Source organism: Panulirus ornatus, chromosome 32 (genome assembly GCF_036320965.1).
Source record: "Panulirus ornatus isolate Po-2019 chromosome 32, ASM3632096v1, whole genome shotgun sequence".
NCBI classification, from domain to species: Eukaryota; Metazoa; Arthropoda; class Malacostraca; order Decapoda; family Palinuridae; genus Panulirus; species Panulirus ornatus.
The window spans coordinates 1,100,023-1,123,603 of NC_092255.1; positions in this window are offsets into that span (position 1 = coordinate 1,100,023).

Sequence of the window (23,581 nt, forward strand, 5' to 3'; positions counted from 1 at the left end):
CTTGCACTGTCATTCCCAGTTTTATCAGAGTTTTATCTTATGCACGTTTGTTATGCAAACATAATACTTTTCTTGTAGATGTCACAGAATTGAGCACATAGGTTCGACCCCTGTTAGCAGCAGCAACTCAGGTGTTCACCTTTCCTTATGGGAGGTTTGTTCAATCGAGATTTGACTTGGAATTGTTTTCCCTCAACGAAATCATTGGAGGCCATTTTGAAAAATGTGCATTTACTTATATGTAAAATAACAACATTAAAAGACACTTTTATAAGTGGTAGAAGTCTATGATTCACTTCACACACTTGTTGAGGATGTGTGTGAGTAATTTCAGACCCTGTGTGTACTTGGATGTATAGACTGATATACAAATAGGTATATGCATGAATCGATAGATACATACATACTAATCTTGACAGACATACAGATAGATAGACAAACATACAGATGAATATATATACTGTTAGATAAGTAGGTTTAGTCCGAGAAAAAAAGTATGTTTAGCCAGGAAAGAGATCATTTATGAAGATATACCTGGTAATCTCAGAGATGTGTTAGTTGCTATGGCGGGATATAGGGGGAGAGGGGAGGACACGGATGCTCGTTTGTCTCCAGAGGTTCATTCATTCAGTGCCTAACAGCATGAAGGATGAGGGATCGCGATTTATCAGTTGCTTGTCAAGTATCACTTGGGTAGAGATCACAGATATTTAGTTCTCTCTCTTGCGTATTTACTAGGTCATCTTTTGGTCAGTCTAGGAGTACAGCTAGTGACCCAGAATCTTAATCTAGACATGTCAGCAGCCTGTCTGTCTGTCTGTCTCTGATACATATATATGGTAAGATAGTTCACAGAAGTGTTATGAAAACTTACGTAAAGACCATTTATTTTGTCTATAAGATCGTTAAGAACACATTATACATTTCTGAATAGACTATATTCTAGAATTGATCATCTTGATGTCGTATGCATGAATCATATGACACGTACTTTTCAAAGTTTTTGCCCTCTGGAGAGAGAGAGAGAGAGAGAGAGAGAGAGAGAGAGAGAGAGAGAGAGAGAGAGAGAGAGAGAGGGGGGGAAGGTCAGGTCTGACACCCCCCCTCCTTTCTACGACAGGTCTAACCCTCCCTCTCTATGAGAGGCTCGGCCCTCCATCCCTGCGACGGGTTGGACTCTCCATCGCTACATGCGTGCGCGCGCGCGTGCGTGGTGGGACAACAGGAGATCTACGAGATACGCTTGACCGTCTACATGTCTGTTATGCTGAGTGTCGTTCTGACATACGTCGGGATGAAAGTAAGGCCAGAGTTCTGGAGGACATGGTAAGCCAGAGGTCATCCTCATCCAACACATGCATGTGTGTGTGTGTGTGTGTGTGAAGGTAAACCACCAGCCTGAGAACACCAGGACGTCATGCTGATTACACCAGAAACTATCCCATCCCATCCCAACCCCATCCTACGCTCACAGCAGTGGTCAGAGGTGGGATGGGGGGGAAGGGGACCTTGGATCCCACAGGTGGGAGGGAGAGGTTCTGGTGGGAGGGAGAGGTTCAGGTGGGAGGGAGAAGTTCTGGTGGGAGGGAGAGGTTCTGGTGGGAGGGAGAGGTTCAGATGGGAGGGAGAGGTTCTGGTGGGAGGGAGAGGTTCAGGTGGGAGGGAGAAGTTCTGGTGGGAGGGAGAGGTTCAGATGGGAGGGAGAGGTTCTGGTGGGAGGGAGAGGTTCAGATGGGAGGGAGAAGTTCTGGTGGGAGGGAGAGGTTCAGGTGGGAGGGAGAAGTTCTGGTGGGAGGGAGAGGTTCAGGTGGGAGGGAAAAGTTCTGGTGGGAGGGAGAGATTCAAATGTGAGGGGGAGGTGCAGGTGGGAGGCCACAGTAGACAAGTGGTGGAGAGTCACTACAATGACAGCTGGAGGCACTGTCGTTTCTCCACCTTCCCTCCAACAAGCCTTGCCTCCGCCACAATCTCTCCATCACTCCATCAAAATCGCCCTTTCCTTCATCACCCTCCCCCACCCACCAGTTCAAGGAAGGTCAGGTCCGTTCTGCTGGGGAGGTCAAGCCTCACCCACTGTGACGTGTGATCATTCTTCACGCCTCTCCGTCGTCTCCTATTCTATCTGTCTTCCTCTCTATCTGTCTATCTTCCTATCTGTATCTATCTTTCTATCTGTTTATCTATCTTTCTATCTATTTATCTATCTTTCTATCTATTTATCTATCTTTCTAATTCTTTTCATCAGTTCTTTGGGACACCCACACAAATCTTATATTCTAATCGAATCTTTGTTATCAAATACCCATATCACCACCACCAGTCACTCAGCCAGCTGGCCACATACTGCCTCCGTCTTGGACATTAGAGGATTAACCTTGATCGCCTAATTATGTTAATGAGAATAATCAGATCGTGAGGGATAAGATCGAGGGGATTAATGAGGGGCAACTGATCAGTCTGGAAACAGTGGTGATTCGCTAATTAATCGGATCAGATTTTGGCTGTGGTTGACCGGTTCTTGGCAACGGTGGGTGGTGGACTGGTGGTGAGGTTGCCTCTCATGGTAATGCAATTGTTCCCTTGATAAATATGAGCTAAACACATGAACCATTTTGCCATACTGGGGTTCAGACCTAGTGGGTTTCAGATCTCGTGTACCATACTGGGGTTAGGAAACCTTTTGCCATATTGGGGCTCAAGATATGGGGCGCTAACTAGTCATGTGACCCCATGTATGGTACGATAACCCACTGTGGACTCATACTCTTCCATAACTCTCTACTTGTGCTCATACACGTACGATAACTTCTATTCATGTTCATATACATCCAATAACAGTCTATTTTGGCTTACTTACGATAGATAACTGCCTAACTGGGTCCTTTACACCACGATGACTAATAATTTGGTAACATCTACAATACATTAAATGTCAACTTGATCCCTTATACGTACGATGATTATCTATTTGATCCAATGAGCCACACGTATCGAAGGTTTAGGAAGTTTGCCTTTGTGTTGTGATGCTACTGCTGTGGTGAGGCCTTCCTTCCCTCGTGTGTGTGTGTGTGTGTGTGTGTGGTCAGGGCTTCCGAGGGTTACGTGTCCAACATCTTCTGAAGAGAGAGAGAGAGAGAGAGAGAGAGAGAGAGAGAGAGAGAGAGAGAGAGAGAGAGAGAGAGAGATCAGGTCATCACAGAGGCCTTACTACAGACCTGATTGTCAGTTTTTGATAATCTCAGTAGAAACTTTACGAAAGAAAATGTAGACGAATAAACGTCGTGCATAATTCAGTTATGATAATGTTAGATAAGCAAGTAATTAACCTGGAAATTGTCCTGAGTAAAGTGAAACAAGGAAGGTGGTTCACCTGGTGAGCTGTACAGCGATACAAGCTTCCTCCTCCTCCTCTTCCTCCTCCTCTTCTTCCTCCTCCTCCTCCTCTTCCTCCTCTTCCTCCTCTTCCTCCTCCTCTTCCTCCTCTTCCTCTTCCTCATTCAGGAAATTACTGCTGTTTTCCGACATAACAAGACGACGGGAGCCATAGCCAGGCTCGGGTGAACGATAACTTGTATGTCAACACTGAGGGACAACGTGACGGCGTTTATACAATGATTATGAATGAAACAGTTTCAAGATGAAACAAAGTCTTATTCGAAACGTTGAAAAATGAGTTTTAAGATCAAGGAAAATACTCAAGAAATATATCGTAAAAGAAGTGAAATCTAACATAGTACATAATCTTGATACATGAAATGGCGGTACTGTAACTTAGTCAAAAAATACTGTTTCTAAGAGACTCGGAGAACAGACCCGCCTTGTTTGTGGCCCTGAGGACTTTAAGGCCAATGTCTGGCTTGGAGTGAAGCATTCCCTCCAGTCAGTCAGCCCACAACAACGAACCTCTAGACTGGTCATTGACGGCTCGACAGGCCATCATTACAGGACAAGATATTACTGTGTTTGTTTGGGGTGAGTCATTACTGATAGTAACTCACCCCAGGTAATCCACTTCTCGTCCGGGATGGACAATATTTTAAGAAATAGTGAGTGTATGGAGACGGAGGCTGGAAGCTGGGTGGCTGGAGGCTGGAGGTTGGGTGGCTGGAGGCAACGGCTGGAGGCTGGAGACTGGAGGCTGGAAGGGTGGAGGGTGGAGGGTGGAAGGTTGGAGGGTGGAGGGTGGAAGGTTGAAGGGTGGAAGGTTGGAGGGTGGAGGGTGGAAGGTTGGAGGGTGGAGGCAACCAGTGATTTCCTCATTCTTTCGTTCATCTGTGCGTATTGTGGCGCACGAGGTCGTCATAAGGGTTAAACGACTCGAAGGAGTACGACCAGCGTGAAGGAAACCAGTTGTCATCCTCTCTCTCTCTCTCTCTCTCTCTCTCTCTCTCTCTCTCTCTCTCTCTCTCTCTCTCTCTCTCACACACACACACACACTCACATGGTTCAAGAACAGACCATCCCTGGAAAGCTGTTAGTGAGGTCTTCATGAAGATAGCAACCAAACCCCAGTATCCGGGGAGCTAAACCCTGCTAACACCCTCTGTCTCTGGGGTCAGCACCGTGGCTTGGGGAGATGGCGGGGAGTGGGGAGGCTTGGGATTAGGGTGAGGAAGGTTATGTGGGTGTGGGTGGGAGAGAGACTGGGGCTCAGGATGGGGAAGAGACGTATCAGCTCGGATGGTTTCGATATGGTAGAGGTGACATACAGCAACTACGGGACGAGGGATCTCTAGTAGGCCGGAGGTGACGGTGTCGGGAACTGGAGATGTGAACAGAGGTGGATGTTGAGCAGAATACTTTCTGTTTCTCCCACACCACCAATCTAACCGCTCGTCTGTGCACATTACTCTCTCTTACCGTTTCATTTTCTTTCTTTTTTCTCTCCTGTCTGGTTTTCCTGCCCACTCTCCACCCACCACAACGAGGAGAGCGGACGCCTGGGTTTCAGGTGACACATCGCACAAAAATACTCGAGAGCCATCACGGCCACCGGGCTGATGTGATTTAGTGGTAGTGATGGTAAGTGATGGTTGTTGTTGTGGTGGTGATGGTGATGGTGGTGATGGTGATTAGCGCCCTACTCATGATGGTGATGATCACCATTACAAAAGAATCAATACGAAACAATAACATGACGTCACCCACTCTGGTAACTGGGCCACAAGAGACCTGAGAACAACTTGTTATGTACAGATTTCCGGAAGGAGAAACAGAAGGAAAACGAGTTCTATAGACGACCTCCAAACAAGGACCTACATAGTTGCCTTGACCTAGTTAGTGCGTCCTCCAGTTCCTTGCATTAGCTGGGAGTAATGGACGATGGGATATGATACACACAGGAGCTCTCGCCTTACCGCCGCCATCCTGCGCATTCGCCGCCAGAACTAAACTAATTAGGCCACCCGACTGCACTTGATGACGTAGACGGTAATATCCCCCCGGCCTAATGTCTACCTTACCAACTTTCATTACTGTGGGTGTCAGGCTCGTGACGCTCTTATGACCAGGACTGAAAACTGAGGAAAAGTTTGAGCAGATCTTTGTAAGATCACGTCACGAAGTTGGTCATTTTTCTCAGGTGAGATGAGCGGAGAACCAGCCAACATTTATCTTGACATTCCATACTTTCTGACACTTAATTATAGTAGGTAGTGATGACTGTGGTAGAAGGGATGAGGGAAGACCACCTCCAGCCGTAATGACTGTGGCAGAAAAGGTCGATAGCTGCCATGCGTGGCCCTCAGCACGAAAGCAGAAATCAGGAAGGGCTATCACCACCTCATAACAAGATCAGTGAGGGCCGTCTCCAGCCCTCAGCAGGATAGCAGGGGTCAATGGAGGCCGTCTCCAGCCCTCAGTACGATAGCAGGGGTCAGTAAGGACCGTGTGCAGCTCAGCAGGCGGGGTGAGGCTGGACCAGCGCCAGGCTGGGGTCAACTTGAGACAGTGTGGAAGTCAAACGTCATAAAGGGGATATAAGAGCCTCGGGCTGAGTGGGTGTGGTGGGCCAGATGAGGAGAGGGTGGGGCTAGCCAGGTGCATTATGGGAAATGTTGTGGGGGGAGGCTGGGAGAACCTCCGCCCCCCTGAAAGAGAGAGAGAGAGAGAGAGAGAGAGAGAGAGAGAGAGAGAGAGAGAGAGAGAGAGAGAGAGAGAGAGAGAGAGAGAGAGAGAGAGAAGTGTCTCTTTCACTTCCTGTCGCTGTCACAAACATGGGATTCAAGTTTTCTTTTCGTACGTTTTCGTCGTCGTCGTCGTCGTCGTCGGTGTAGCGAGCAGAGGCGTCGTTGGCTGTGTTATGATGACGTAGGGGAAACAGTAAATAATTCATCTCTACGTCAAGTTTCCCCAGGAAAACCTCTGCAGTGCCCCGGGCAGAGCATAAGAGGTACACGTCTGTGCAACACCAGGCGTCGCGCTCTTACCTGGGCCCCGCCCAGCTCTCGCCCTCCTCCAAACAACAATGGCTTTTGTGGCCTTAATCCCCTTCCTTCTCACCTACCATTACCCAAACGATCATGGCCAATCAATCACTGTGTCGCGGACGATGAGAGGAAGGTCTAGTTCCCGGGGGAGACTCAGTAAAACGACGTTAGACACGGATATATCGAAGGCGATCCACAATGTGTTTGGCAGCCGAGAAAGTACCGCAGCGGACGATCGCTATAAAGGGGCTGAGTCGGGGCCATTGGCCTCAGTCAGGCAGCAGCGGGTGTGAGGGCGTGTTGCACCCTCCGCTGGCACCGCCCACACCCACCTGACACCGCCCAACATGGGATAGAGTCACACACACACAGGGTGTTAGTCTATCTGTTCAGGGAGGCTGTCAGCAAGCGCGCTTAGACAGGTGTCAATATGTCTGTTGAGGACAGGGTGGTGTCAACTGGTTTACGGAGAACATAGTGTCAGGTGTCATGCCGTCTGTTGAGAACCTAGTGTCAGGTGTCAGACAAGTCTGTCTGGAGAGAGAGGTAGTCGTTCTACATGTGTAGAATGTGTGTCAACCCGTCCGTTCCAAAACGGTATCGACACCCTTCTGTTGAGGGGCGAAACAGGTCGTCTATTGAGAGAGAGAGAGAGAGAGAGAGAGAGAGAGAGAGAGAGAGAGAGAGAGAGAGAGAGAGAGAGAGAGAGAGAGAGAGAGAGAGAGTCCTACCGACCGTCTACTAATCCAGCAGGTACTGACTCTGTCATCTTAATCCCTTAGTGGCGTGGCTGGTCCGTGGACCCCATGGGAGCGACCTCCCCAGACGGACCTTACCCGGGGAGAACTTTCCGGGAAGTACCTTACCAGGAGGGCCCTTCTAGGTAGACCTTTCCAGAGGATGGGAATTTTCCAGGAAAGCCCTTTTCTTTAGGAGGCCCTTTTCAGGGAGGATTTTTTTGTATTAGGAAGACTTTTCCAGGATAGACTTTTACAAGGGACATCTTTTCATGGACGACCTTTCCTTGTCTCCACTCTCTCCTCCGCTGGTACCTAGGGAACAAGTCAAGTCTCTGGAAGATTCCTTGTGGTCTGGAAAGCGTCTTAGATCTCTCTGTCTCTCCCCTGGTGACCTTTGCGAGGCTTCTCTTTGTCTCTTAATGTATTGGAGGAGGTGTTTGTGAGACGGGGTTCTTATTCCCTTGAGGCCGACGGCAGTGCGACTCTTGAACACGAATATACAATCCTTGCGCACGACGGTACGACCCTTGAACATGACGATACGATCCTTGCGTACGACGGTACGACCCTTGAACATGATGATACGATCCTTGCGTACGACGGTACGACCCTTGAACATGATGATACGATCCTTGCGTACGACGGTACGACCCTTGAACATGACGATACGAGCCTTGAGTACGACGATACGACCCTTGAACATGACGATACGATCCTTGCGTACGACGGTACGACCCTTGAACATGACGATACGATCCTCGCGTACGACGGTACGACCCTTGAACATGACGATACGATCCTTGAGTACAACGGTACGACCCTTGAACATGACGATACGATCCTTGAGTACAACGGTACGACCCTTGAACATGACGATACGATCCTTGAGTACAACGGTACGACCCTTGAACATGACGATACGATCCTTGAGTATAACGGTACGACCCTTGAACATGACGATACGATCCTTGAGTATAACGGTACGACCCTTGAACATGACAGTGCGACTCTTGAACACGACGGTACGACCCGTGAACACGATGGTATGACCCTTGAGTATGATGGGCAAACCCTTGATCTGAAAGGCCAGCATGGCCGTAGCGTCGTGTACAGCGGGTTAATATCTGGTGTGAACAGTAGCTTGCTGTCCTCAGTAGTCGGGGAGAGAGAGAGAGAGAGAGAGAGAGAGAGAGAGAGAGAGAGAGAGAGAGAGAGAGAGAGAGAGAGAGAGAGAGAGAGAGAGAAGACAGACAAACACACAGACAGACTCAGAGACCCAGACCTACTTTGTCATACAAGTGATAAAAGAAGTAGAAAGAAAATGCCATACCACACCATGTTCCCCCCTGGAGTCTCACCTCATTAGAGTGAAAGCCCCAGTTTTATAGACCAGGATTATCACCAACTTCTTTTTCAGAACCTGAACGTTTCTCCCTCAGTTTGGGTTTGATTTTATTACCATCCCACGAAAAAACCCTCGTCAATGGACCCCAAGAATCATGTTCGGAAACTGGAAAAAAGAAAGAAAGGGAGAATATTTTGTCTCTGGTCCAGCAAGGGAAAAAATCCAATTTTAAACCTCTAGTTTCGACTATATATATATATATATATATATATATATATATATATATATATATATATATTGCTGTGGTTTAGGTGCATTATACATGACAGCTAGAGACTTGAGTGTGAACGAATGTGGCCTTTGTTGTCTTTTCCTAGCGCTACCTCTCACACATGTGGGGGGAGGGGGTTGTCATTTCATGTGTGGCGGGGTGGCACGGGAATGAATAAAGGCAGCAAGTATGACTTAAGTACATGTGTGTATATGTATATGTCTGTGTATGTATATATATGTATACGTTGAAATGCAGAGGTATGTATATGTGCGTGTGTGGACGTGTATGTATATACATGTGTATGTGGGTGGGTTGGGCCATTCTTTCGTCTGTTTCCTTGCGCTACCTCGCTAACGAGGGAGACAGCGACAAAGTGTAATAAATGAATATATATATATATATATATATATATATATATATATATATATATATATATATATATATATATATATATATATATTTTTTTTTTTTTTTTTTTTTTTTTTTTTTTTATACTTTGTCGCTGTCTCCCGCGTTTGCGAGGTAGCGCGAGGAAACAGACGAAAGAATGGCCCAACCCACCCACATACACATGTATATACATACACGTCCACACACGCACATATACATATATATATATATATATATATATTGAACTAGTGGCGAAAATTTTTTTCCCCATTTTTGAAATAAGGATTCATAATCCAAAGAGCAAAAATAAGCGCATAAGAAATCGATAAATAAATGAGCAGATGGGTCGATAGGCAGAAAGCGAGAGAGAGAGAGAGAGAGAGAGAGAGAGAGAGAGAGAGAGAGAGAGAGAGAGAGAGAGAGAGAGAGAGAGAGAGAGAGAGAGAGAGAGAGAGAGATGAGGTAGTAAGCTCTTGACTATGCCTTAAAATTCTCCCTGACTGAAGTAATTTTCTGGATTAAGCCTTACCTGGCTTGGCTCAGTGTGAGGTGGCTCACACTCTGGCTTGGCTCAGTGTGAGGTGGCTCACACTCTGGCTTGGCTCAGTGTGAGGTGGCTTATATCGTACTGAAACGCATCCTACTGAATCAGGCTATCATACTTCACCCTTAGCCAAGTAATTCAGTCTTTAATCTTGAGGGAAACAGATGTAAGATGACCTATGTTGACTGTGTGGTTGGCTGAAACTAGTACGGCATTCTCACCTTCGCTCTAGAACAGGAGTCAGTCCTGTGTAGCTTCGTGTACCATACAGTTGGCTCTTGTGTTTCATGTGGCGGAAGACAAGACTATGCGAGGTAAGAGTATACTGAAGTATGCTTCACCCTAGCCAGGTACGTATGTTAATCACTTAATGGTAAGCATATCTGTTGCATCTCATCCAACAAGGCATCTTACCTAAGTCAGGTATACTGAAGACTTATGTATTCAGCTAATACATCATACATTGCTCGAAGGTAAGGACGGTGTATGTTAGTACGATCAAAAAGTATGCTGTTGTTGCTTATATATTGCCCTAGTGAAGCGTTGGATTATACTCAACAAGAGTATACTGTATCATATATAAATATAGCGTCGACAACATAAGAATATGTAGTATACAACCTTGATATACGTATGTGTATGTTGAAACCTATTGATTATCTTGTGAATCTCATATCGTCTTGTATCACCTAAGTATACCAGAATGGGTCGAGTATGCTATCTGCAGGCTTACAGTATATCATACTTCACCTCAGCTCTGGGTATAAAGCTTCCAGTAGGCCTCTGGAGTAAGCATTATATGAGGCAAAAATCCTTTTAGTACAGATCCTGCTAATTCCACGTTGGGTAATAGCAACACAATGTGAATATATTTGCCCATCATCTACTGCTATCCCACGGTTGATGTCCAGTCCAAAGGAGACTTTGGCCGTTACATAAATGGATATTGCCTCATTACAATACATTACATAATGCAGACAATATACATAGACGAATACATTCAACCCCCTCCCCTACCCCTACGCCACAAACTCACACACACACACACACACACACACACACACACACACACACACACACACACACACACACACGCACACACACTTTCCAGCACTAAACATATAGACGTACATTTGATACTGTCTTCAAGGTTAGGATTTGTATTAACTAAAACAGTTTCTTCGAACCAGTTGATGTATCCTGGTGTATGAAACAACTGTTTGTTTATTGTGTAAGCTGCTACAACTGGCCATGTCTGGGGCAGACTGTGTATTGTTTACTTGTTTGTCAATGCATGACACCAAAACCAGAGAGAGAGAGAGAGAGAGAGAGAGAGAGAGAGAGAGAGAGAGAGAGAGAGAGAGAGAGAGAGAGAGAGAGAGAGAGAGAGAGAGAGAGAGAGAGAACAGGGAAACATGTATATCCCTCTGGCAGCAAACTGGTTTTCCATGAGGAATATTGCGTCATCTTCCTCACATGATGACGACATGATGTTGATCTTCCTCACATGATGATGACATGATGTTGATCTTCCTCATATTCTAAAGACACGATGGTGATGTAGGTAATGCTGTTGACCCACCAGGGGTACAGGAGAGCAGGTTGACCCACAGGTCAGGGAGTACCCACAGGTAAGAAGCAGGTTGACCCACCAGGGTACAGGAGAGAGGCTGACCCACAGGGTCAGGGGTGACCACCAGGGGAAGGAGAGCAGGTTGACCCACTACAAGAGCAGTTACCAGGGATAAGGAGAGCAGGTTGACCCACCAGGGGTACAGGAGAGCAGGTTGACCCACCAGGGTACAGGAGAGCAGGTTGACCCACCAGGTACAGGAGAGCAGGTTGACCCACCAGTACAGAAGAGCTGATCCCACCAGGAGAAGCAGGTTGACCCACCAGAGGTACAGAGAGCAGGTTGACCCACCAGGTAAGGAAGCAGGTTGACACCAGCAGGAGCGGTTGACCCACCAGGGTACAGGAGAGCAGGTTGACCAGGGTACAGGAGAGAGGTTGAGTACAGGAGAGCAGGTTGACCCACCAGAGGTACAGGAGAGCAGGTGACCCACCAGGGGATACAGGAGAGCAGTTGACCCACCAGGGTACAGGAGAGCAGTTGACCCACCAGAGGTACAGAAGAGCAGGTTGACCCACCAGGGTACAGGAGAGCAGGTTGACCACAGGTACAGGTTGAGCAGGTGACCACCGGGGTACAGGAGAGCAGGTTGACCCACAGGGGTACAGGAGAGCAGGTTGACCCACCAGAGGTACAGGAGAGCAGGTTGACCCACCAGGGGTACAGGAGAGCAGGCTGACCCACCAGAGGTACAGGAGAGCAGGTTGACCCACCAGGGGTACAGGGGAGCAGGTTGACCCACCAGAGGTACAGGAGAGCAGGTTGACCCACCAGAGGTACAGGAGAGCAGGTTGAACCCACCAGGGTACAGGAGAGCAGGTTGACCCACCAGAGTACAGGAGAGCGGTTGACCCACCAGGGGTACAGGAGAGCAGGCTGACCCACCAGAGGTACAGGAGAGCAGGTGACCCACCAGGGTACAGGAGAGCAGGTTGACCCACCAGAGGTACAGGAGAGCAGGTTGACCCACCAGAGGTACAGGAGAGCAGGTTGACCCACCAGGGGTACAGGAGAGCAGGTTGACCCACCAGGGGTACAGGAGAGCAGGTGACCCACCAGGGGTACAGGAGAGCAGGTTGACCCACCAGGGTACAGGAGAGCAGGTTGACCACCAGGGGTACAGGAGAGCAGGTTGACCCACCAGGGGTACAGGAGAGCAGGATGACCCACCAGGGTACAGGAGAGCAGGTTGACCCACCAGAGGTACAGGAGAGCAGGTGACCCACCAGGGTACAGGAGAGCAGGTTGACCCACCAGGGGTACAGGAGAGCAGGTTGACCCACCAGGGGTACAGGAGAGCAGGTTGACCCACCAGGGGTACAGGAGAGCAGGTTGACCCACCAGGGGTACAGGAGAGCAGGTTGACCCACCAGGGGTACAGGAGAGCAGGTTGACCCACCAGGGGTACAGGAGAGCAGGTTGACCCACCAGGGGTACAGGAGAGCAGGATGACCCACCAGAGGTACAGGAGAGCAGGTTGACCCACCAGGGGTACAGGAGAGCAGGTTGACCCACCAGGGGTACAGGAGAGCAGGTTGACCCACCAGGGGTACAGGAGAGCAGGGTGACCCACCAGGGGTACAGGAGAGCAGGTTGACCCACCAGAGGTACAGAGCAGGTTGACCCACAGGGGTACAGGAGAGCAGGTTGACCCACCAGGGGTACAGGAGAGCAGGTGACCCACCAGGGGTACAGGAGAGCAGGTTGACCCACCAGGGTACAGGAGAGCAGGTTGACCCACCAGGGGTACAGGAGAGCAGGTGACCCACCAGGGGTACAGGAGAGCAGGTTGACCCACCAGGGGTACAGGAGAGCAGGTTGACCCACCAGGGGTACAGGAGAGCAGGTTGACCCACCAGGGTACAGGAGAGCAGGTTGACCCACCAGGGGTACAGGAGAGGCAGGTTGACCCACCCAGGGTACAGGAGAGCAGGTTGACCCACCAGGGGTACAGGAGAGCAGGTTGACCCACCAGGGTACAGGAGAGCAGGTTGACCCACCAGAGGTACAGGAGAGCAGGTTGACCCACCAGGGGTACAGGAAGCAGGTTGACCCACCAGGGGTACAGGAGAGCAGGTTGACCCACCAGGGGTACAGGAAGAAGGTGACCCACCAGGGTACAGGAGAGCAGGTTGACCCACCAGGGGTACAGGAGAGCAGGGTGACGCCACCAGGGGTACAGGAGAGCAGGTTGACCCACCAGGGTACAGAGAGCAGTTGACCCACCAGGGTACAGGAGAGCAGGTTGACCACCAGGGTACAGGAGAGCAGGGTGACCCACCAGGGGTACAGGAGAGCAGGTTGACCCACCAGAGGTACAGGAGAGCAGGTTTGACCCACCAGGGGTACAGGAGAGCAGGTTGACCCACAGGGACAGGAGAGCAGGTGAGCACCAGGGTACAGGAGAGCAGGGTGACCCACCAGGGGTACAGGAGGTACAGGAGAGCAGGTTGACCCACCAGGGGTACAGGAGAGCAGGTTGACCCACCAGGGGCAGGAGAGCAGGTTGACCCACCAGGGGTACAGGAGAGCAGGTTGACCCACCAGGGGTACAGGAGAGCAGGGTGACCCACCAGGGGTACAGGAGAGCAGGGTGACCCACCAGGGGTACAGGAGAGCAAGTTGACCCACCAGGGGTACAGGAGAGCAGGTTGACCCACCAAGGGTACAGGAGAGCAGGTTGACCCACCAGGGGTACAGGAGAGCAGGGTGACCCACCAGGGGTACAGGAGAGCAAGTTGACCCACCAGGGGTACAGGAGAGCAGGGTGACCCACCAGGGGTACAGGAGAGCAGGTTGACCCATCAGGGGTACAGGAGAGCAGGTTGACCCACCAGAGGTACAGGAGAGCAGGTTGACCCACCAGGGGCAGGAGAGCAGGTTGACCCACCAGGGGTACAGGAGAGCAGGTTGACCCACCAGGGGTACAGGAGAGCAGGGTGACCCACCAGGGGTACAGGAGAGCAGGGTGACCCACCAGGGGTACAGGAGAGCAAGTTGACCCACCAGGGGTACAGGAGAGCAGGTTGACCCACCAGGGGTACAGGAGAGCAGGTTGACCCACCAGGGGTACAGGAGAGCAGGTTGACCCACCAGGGGTACAGGAGAGCAGGTTGACCCACCAGAGGTACAGGAGAGCAGGGTGACCCACCAGAGGTACAGGAGAGCAGGTTGACCCACCAGGGGTACAGGATAGCAGGTTGACCCACCAGGGGTACAGGAGAGCAGGTTGACCCACCAGGGGTACAGGAGAGCAGGTTGACCCACCAGGGGTACAGGAGAGCAGGTTGACCCACCAGGGGCAGGAGGTGGCCACCACAAGGAAGCAGACATTACGAGGCAGAGAAAAGATGGTGAAGGAAATCGTTGACGGGAGGAAAGGTGGCAGGTTAATGGTAATTCCTGAGTCTCATGGAAACGTCAGGGAAGAAGATAGCAACAGGTCACAAGGACAAGAGGTCACAAGGGAAGAAAAGATCCTGGCGGTACAATAGGTCACAGGGAAGAAAAGATCCTGGCGGTACAATAGGTCACAAGGGCAGAAAAGGTCATAGGATGCAGGAAATAATCCCCGTGGGCATAAAAGGTCATCACAGAACGTAAACTAGAGAGAAATTCGGTGCAAGATGTGGAAATGTTATGACGAGGTCTTGGAATGAGGTCAGAGGGCAAACAGAGTCAAAGGTCACAAAAACGGGAGACAGCAAGATAGGGATATTATATATCATAATATAACAGAAAAGTAAAGTTCAGGAAATATGAAAAATAATTCAAGACAAAAGTAACTAAAGTTAGACAAAGAAAATGACATGAAGGTCAAAAGTCACTTGGAAAGGAATGAAAATGTCAAATGGATCAGAGATAAGTTAGGAGTGAGACTGAAGGTCCAGTTTGTGATGACGTAGTATAGTATGGTGGTGATGGGCAGGTGAAGATGGTGATGGGGATGTGGTAGTGATGGGCAGGTGGTGCTGGTGACAGGGACTTTACAACTAAAGTACTACATTAAAGTGACTTGACCCTGCTAGTACTGTACTTATATGTGTTTAAGTGCAGTTAAGTAGACTGAGAAGTGAGAGGCGAACACTTGAGGCGAACTTTATGTTCGCTGGACCATCTCGACGTGACGAGAACCTTGAGGGGCCAATACAGTGTGATACAACACAGGTCACCAGAGAACCTCAGACAAAAACAGCGCAAGCAACAACAACAACAGCAGTGCTACCCCATCCACGACTGACAACAGAGCAACAGAAGTAACAGTGCACAACAGAAGCCTTCCCTGCACACCACACTTGTCCTCACGCATGCTGGCTGTGTTCCCAGTAACACTTACTTCCGCTGTCAAATTAATCAGGAGAAGTTGTCTTGAGTGAGTCTGATGAATTGTTGAGGCCTGAGGTTCTCTCTCTCTCTCTCTCTCTCTCTCTCTCTCTCTCTCTCTCTCTCTCTCTCTCTCTCTCTCTCTCTCTCTCTCTCTCTGAACCGTGTCTCGTATGATCTCTCTCTGCTTCTCAAGCCACTGTTACCTTCACTAAACACGTGTATTTGTACCATTTCAGTTTAACTTTTACCTTTATGGTCAATTTTTGTTATCACAGTTGAAACAAAGAACAAGTACATGAACCATATGATAAGTGACAACATAAGAATGAAAAATATGATAACTGAAAACATAAAAATGAAACATATAAATACTGAGGAGACGTAGATAACATGTATATGAAATGTGGAAATATATGGAATGCAGAACATCAACAAAGGGACAAGGAAGGCGTAGTTGAAATATGAAGATCAATATACTGAATATAGGAGAGGAACCAACCAGCCAGAGGTGGTCCTCCAGGAACCAATCAGCCAGAGGTGGTCCTCCAGGAACCAACCAGCCAGAGGTGGTCCTCCAGGAACCAACCAGCCAGAGGTGGTCCTCCAGGAACCAACCAGCCAGAGGTGGTCCTCCAGGAACCAACCAGCCAGAGATGGTCCTCCAGGAACCAACCAGCCAGAGATGGTCCTACCAACCAGCCAGAGGTGGTCCTCCAGGAACCAACCAGCCAGAGATGGTCCTCCAGGAACCAACCAGCCAGAGGTGGTCCTCCAGGAACCAACCAGCCAGAGATGGTCCTCCAGGAACCAACCAGCCAGAGGTGGTCCTACCAACCAGCCAGAGGTGGTCCTCCAGGAACCAACCAGCCAGAGATGGTCCTCCAGGAACCAACCAGCCAGAGGTGGTCCTCCAGGAACCAACCAGCCAGAGGTGGTCCTCCAGGAACCAACCAGCCAGAGATGGTCCTCCAGGAACCAACCAGCCAGAGGTGGTCCTCCAGGAACCAACCAGCCAGAGGTGGTCCTCCAGGAACCAACCAGCCAGAGGTGGTCCTCCAGGAACCAACCAGCCAGAGGTGGTCCTCCAGGAACCAACCAGCCAGAGGTGGTCCTACCAACCAGCCAGAGGTGGTCCTCAAGAAACCAACCAGCCAGAGGTGGTCCTCCAGGAACCAACCAGCCAGAGGTGGTCCTCCAGGAACCAACCAGCCAGAGGTGGTCCTCCAGGAACCAACCAGCCAGAGGTGGTCCTCAAGAAACCAACCAGCCAGAGGTGGTCCTCCAGGAACCAACCAGCCAGAGGTCGTCCTCAAGAAACCAACCAGCCAGAGGTGTTTTGTTATGGGCCGCAGATGGGTGGAGTGAATTATAGATGTGGGGTCCCTCCTGGTGTGTGTGTGTGTGTGTGAGTGTGTGTGTGAGGGAGCCTGGACCATGGGAGGCCAGCGGCGCCAGGCTCTGCGCTCTCAGTGTGTCGGTGGAGGAGCACAGTGCTGGACCTATTTCTCCCGCTCTCTCTCTCCCTCTCACTCAACTCTCTCCCAGGGACACACACGCACCCTGAGGTTTCTCTCAGGTCCTCAATACTCCAGTGTTAACTCTGAGATGGCCGGCCCTTAGCCTCTTGACCCTGAGGGAGTGGAGTGCAAGGACGGGTGGAGTGGGTACAGGGTCGTCCTTCTCATCACGTGAGGCTGGGAGAGAGAGAGAGATCATGTTGGACCCTCTGGTCAATAAGTGTAAAGTGCACTTACAAGAGGAGGACATAGCCTGAGTGACAAGCCTACATATCAGAGAATACTTGTACTTACATATCGTGGTTTTTATCATATCACTCGGGACTACAGGCGTCATCAGATGGTCTAGTGGACGAGGTTGGACGAGAGTCGTCTGGTCCAGTACCTGTCCAGAACAGATAAGGTCATTCCTGTGTTACTGAAAGTTTCTCGTGTGTTTTAAGAAAGATATTAAGACAGATGATAACTGGGTATCAGACACAGCAGAAGGATGAGGAACATGGGAGGAGGGGATACATGGGAAGCCTAGAAAACGTATTTTTAATGAGCTGGACAGGTCACAAGATCAGTGAAAAGTGTGTGTAGAAAACGGGTTAAGGGAAATAAAGGATCAAACGAGAGATGACGATGCATATGGGGTCTATATGACAGAGGAAAAGAAGATAAAAACCATATTTATCACAGAAGCAGACGAATGTGCATGCCATGAACTGTGAGGACAAATGTGGAACACAACTTCCTGTGACGAGCAGTGAGGTGTTGAAAGAAAACGGAATGAAGGACGTCAGTCTTTACTGATATTTTGATGAGGTGGAACAGGCAGAGGGGAAGTGTTGCTGGACACAGCACTAACGCCCGACCATAACTTGACCAAAGAGTGAAGACAGAGTTAGCAGAACGTCAAGAACTTATATCATGAACAAGGAATAACAGGGTAAATAAGTTATCAAATAATCATGAACTTTGTAAAGTAAGTTGAGAATGACCACTACTGTTCACAAGGGACAAATAAAATCACAGCTGTGAAACTGTTGCCATATCAGAGTGGAAAAAAAATACAAAGCAGTGTTACCAGACACGACAGGTGGGCAACCCCCTGGGAGAGTTTGGGAGTGTTATAACCACACGTCACGTCATGACCGGACTATAACCAAGGTATGTTGTTGATGTATCCAAGTTGTAGCATTGATATAACCAAGACATGCCAGTAATCTCATCATGGAGGTATGACAAATATGATTATGTTATATAGATATATGAAGAACATGTTTCCAGTGTTATCAGTTTATGTCATTAACAACAAAGAACTGATGTTGTATAACCAAGACTGTATAACCATCAATGTATCATTAAAGTACGAGACGAATAATCAGAGACTAATATAACAATATAGCAAAGATATGTTTAATGGTTATATAAGTGTATATCATATCTAAAACCAAGCTTTATAGATGATGTCATTTATCAACAAAAGCCAAGAACATTAGTTTTATACATCAAAGAATCAACAAGCTACGAGAAATATGTTATTAGTATAACCAAATGATATGATATATATCAGAATATGTTGTTGTAGGTTTGGTATAATGGACGGGTATGACCCACATAACCATAGGGAGATATGATAGATGTTACAAGAGTGGACGAGGTGGGTATGTCGCCCTTGAGCTGGTATAACGGGAAGTATATCGTTTTTAAAGGCGATATAACCAAAGTGTGTAGCGACAGAAAAGAAACAGCATTTGTGTCTGGCTGATGAAAGTCTCGTCTTTATCTGGTGATGAGGAAACGTAGGCATGGTATACCATGGTATACCATGATATACCATGATATACCAGTATATTGGAAGTCTGTTCGATTGGCAATATGACAGTTATAACCAGAAGGGGGGAGGGGGGTGTCTGAAGGGTATAACTTCAGGTATATTGGGCTGGTATAGTCAACATACCTACACATCACTACAGCAAATACATTGAGCCATTCAGAAATTTAGAGGAAACTTAGAAATTGATTTAGAACTCATCTTAATTTCTAAATACCAAGACATATTCATATTCTTGTTGAAGTCCATTCTTACTAGTACTCGTGTAACCAGACTAACTACTGGTGTAGCCAGACACGGGAACTACAGAAAGCAACCAACCAACAACAGTTTTCTTGCAGTCATTAACGAGCTGTTTTGCTTCATTATTTGGCTCTTCAGGTAACGCTAATTACGTAAGGAAACCTTAATAATGTATTTATGTAAACACTCACTTTGTAAATAAATGTAGTATATGGAGCAGCTGCCATGTGTTCAACGTTCACAAACCATCACAAAAGACCCCCGGGTCACGACTGTAATGCACCACACAACCTTCTTATCATTATCATCCATCATTACGTCTTATCTTAGATCCATCTACATCACACTTGTTATCCACACCTTGACCTTGACCTCTCCTCCTCCCTCACCTGGGGTCACAGTCACACTGGAGCCACAGGACAAGCTGACGTCCGCGTCAGTCGCTGGTGCACTCGACGCGTACATGTTTCATCATCACATTATTCAGCGCATTTTCAGCTGTTTCCCTCACCATCAGTCTACACTCACCTTCATCCTCCCTCCTCCAGCCTTCTCCTGGTACCCATCCTACCCCTCAGGTCCAGCTAACAACACAGCATCATGAACCCACTAGAGCAGATGTGGCAACAACCACTCTTACCACACCCCAATCACCCACCTGGCATTCATCTTGACGTAATGGTCCATTCATAAAATACCCAAATAACCATCGTGACAACGGACAGCCTTGCAGCCCTCATACATATATTTCCCACCACTCACACCACCACCACTCACACCACCACTCACACACACACTACCACTCACACACCACCACTCACACCACCACCACTCACACCACCACCACTCACACACCACCACTCACACCACCACCACTCACACCACCACCACTCACACACACCACCACTCACACACACCACCACTCACACACCACCACTCACACCACCACTCACACACACCACTACTCACACACCACCACCACCACTCACACACCACCGCCACCACCACTCACACACACACCACCACTCACACACCACCACCACCACTCACACACCACCGCCACCACCACTCACACACACACCACCACTCACACACACCACCACCACCACTCACACACACCACCACTCACACCACCACTCACACACACACACCACCACTCACACACACCACCACTCACACACACACCACCACTCACACACACCACCACCACCACTCACACACACCACCACTCACACCACCACTCACACACACACCACCACTCACACACACCACCACCACCACTCACACACACCACCACTCACACCACCACTCACACACACACACACCACCACTCACACACACCACCACTCACACACACCACCACTCACACACACCACCACTCGCACACCACCACTCACACACACCACCACTCACACACACCACCACTCACACACCACCACTCACACACACCACCACTCACACACACCACCACTCACACACACCACCACTCACACACACCACCACTCACACACCACCACTCACACACACCACCACTCACACACACCACCACTCACACACACCACCACTCACACCACCACTCACACACACCACCACCACTCACACCACCACTCACACACACCACCACTCACACCACCACCACTCACACACCACCACTCACACACACCACCACCACTCACACCACCACTCACACACCACCACTCACACCACCACCACTCACACCACCACCACTCACACCACCACTCACACACCACCACTCACACCACCACCACTCACACACACCACCACTCACACCACCACTCACACACACCACCACCACTCACACCACCACTCACACACCACCACTCACACACCACCACTCACACACACCACCACTCACACCACCACTCACACACACCACCACTCACACACACCACCACTCACACACACCACCACTCACACACCACCACTCACACACCACCACCACTCACACCACCACTCACACACACACCACCACTCACACCACCACTCACACACACCACCACTCACACCACCACTCACACACACCACCACTCACACCACCACCACTCACACACACCACCACTCACACCACCACTCACACACACCACCACACCACTCACACCACCACTCACACACACCACCACTCACACCACCACTCACACACACCACCACTCACACCACCACCACTCACACACACCACCACTCACACCACCACTCACACACACACACCACCACTCACACCACCACTCACACACCACACACCACCACTCACACCACCACTCACACACACCACCACTCACACCACCACCACTCACACACACCACCACTCACAACACCACTCACACACACCACCACCCACACCACCACTCACACACACACACCACCACTCACACACCACCACCACCACCGCTCACACCACCACTACCACCACTCACACACCACCACCACCACTCACACATACCACCGCCACCACTCACACACCACCACCACCACTCACACACACCACCACTCACACACCACCGCCACCACCACTCACACACATCACCGCCACCACTCACACACCACCACTATCACTCACACCACCACCACCACTCACACACACCACCACTATCACTCACACCACCACCACGCACATAAGCACTACCTCTGTGGTAAAAGATCTTATATAGTATTCAAAAACTTTTCATTGACACTACGTGAATCCAACGTTCCCACAGATGTTCTCTATTCACTGTAGTTCCCATCTTCTATAATGATAATAAGAGGATCAGGGAAGATGAAGGAACTCAGCATGACTCTCAGCGATACAACGCTCAGTCATGACGGAATAAAAGTTTTCAATAAAACAAGATTAACGATATCGATATGAAAACCGAGGTACAACGAAATGTTACAACTGGAGAAAATGAACCACAACTGTAATGGGGAGATACCTTTTACAGTTGGGGAGTTTGTATCCTCAATAGGGAGAAACGTTTATGTACGCGAAGATACTTTGATGAATGGGGAGTAACTTAACAAACTGGCATATACCTTGACCAATGGGGAGACACCTTGACCAATGGGGAGATACCTTGACCAATGGGGAGACACCTTGACCAATGGGGAGATACCTTGACCAATGGGGAGACACCTTGACCAATGGGGAGATACCTCAACAACAAGGAGTGTTAGGGAATGGGAGACATTACTACAGCTGGTAATGAAACAAGGATAGACTCCCTCAAGAAGAGAGACAGGGTTTATATTTATTGGTTGGTTATCCTTGAATAGAAGAGTCTCTCTCCCTCCCTCTCTCTCTCTCTCTCCCTCTCTCTCTCTCTCTCTCTCTCTCTCTCTCTCTCTCTCTCTCTCTCTCTCTCTCTCTCTGGTCGACAGCCAGCGACCAGGGTGGTACTACCCGCCTGGGTTTCGGGAGGGTTAGTGACGGCTGTGGTGAAGTAAAACAGCACTACCGTGGCTGTTAAGTGCCACTCCTTTGGCCAAGATTGCTGTCTTTTTTTTTTGTTCTGCCTCACCCACATGTGGGCTGCTGGCCTTCAGTCCACAAACACAACCTTCCTGTCTCACACACAACACTCAACAACATGTGACTCACATAACCTGGTCTTCACAACTCAGTTTTGTAAGCGTTACGCACCAGACCTGCCTGTTGACAGTCTTACTGTAATTACTTGTAAGTAATTAAGTACTCTCTGTCCCTCTCAGGACTCACTTAACTTGAGCAATGCGCCAGACGAGCGGAAAAACTTTATCAGGTCAGAACTTTATCAGGTCAGGACTTACTTAGGTTCGGACCTTATTAGACTAGGACCTGATTACGTCAGGACTTTCTCAGGTCAGGACTTTGTTAAGTTAAGGCTTTATTCAGCCATGCCTCTCTCAGCCTGGTAATTTATCAGCCCAGGGCTTGATTAGCTCAGGGCTCTTTTGAGTCAGGAGTTATCAAGCTCTTTTTCTCCCGCGTGAAGAACCCATGTGGCCAGAAACTCCTTCTGTTGAGTTGTAATCTCGTGGTGGTTGTCGAACTCTGGACCAAAAGAACTTCTGGATGTAGACGAACCATTTTTCTCTACTTTGACGACGGCAGTATTTGAGGAAAATTCGTACAAGATTGAAAAACTTAGATCAAGAAACCTAATCTAAGAGAGTTCTTGACTGTGGACCAGGACACAACACTGCAGAAGATAAAAAGAAAAAACTTTCCAGATTATCATCAAACATTTATCGTAAAGAATAAGAATTGCAGACAAGTTCAGGAGGACCCCAGACACCCACGAGAGCTTTAGAGACCACCAGATACTATTAGAAACCTCAACCAT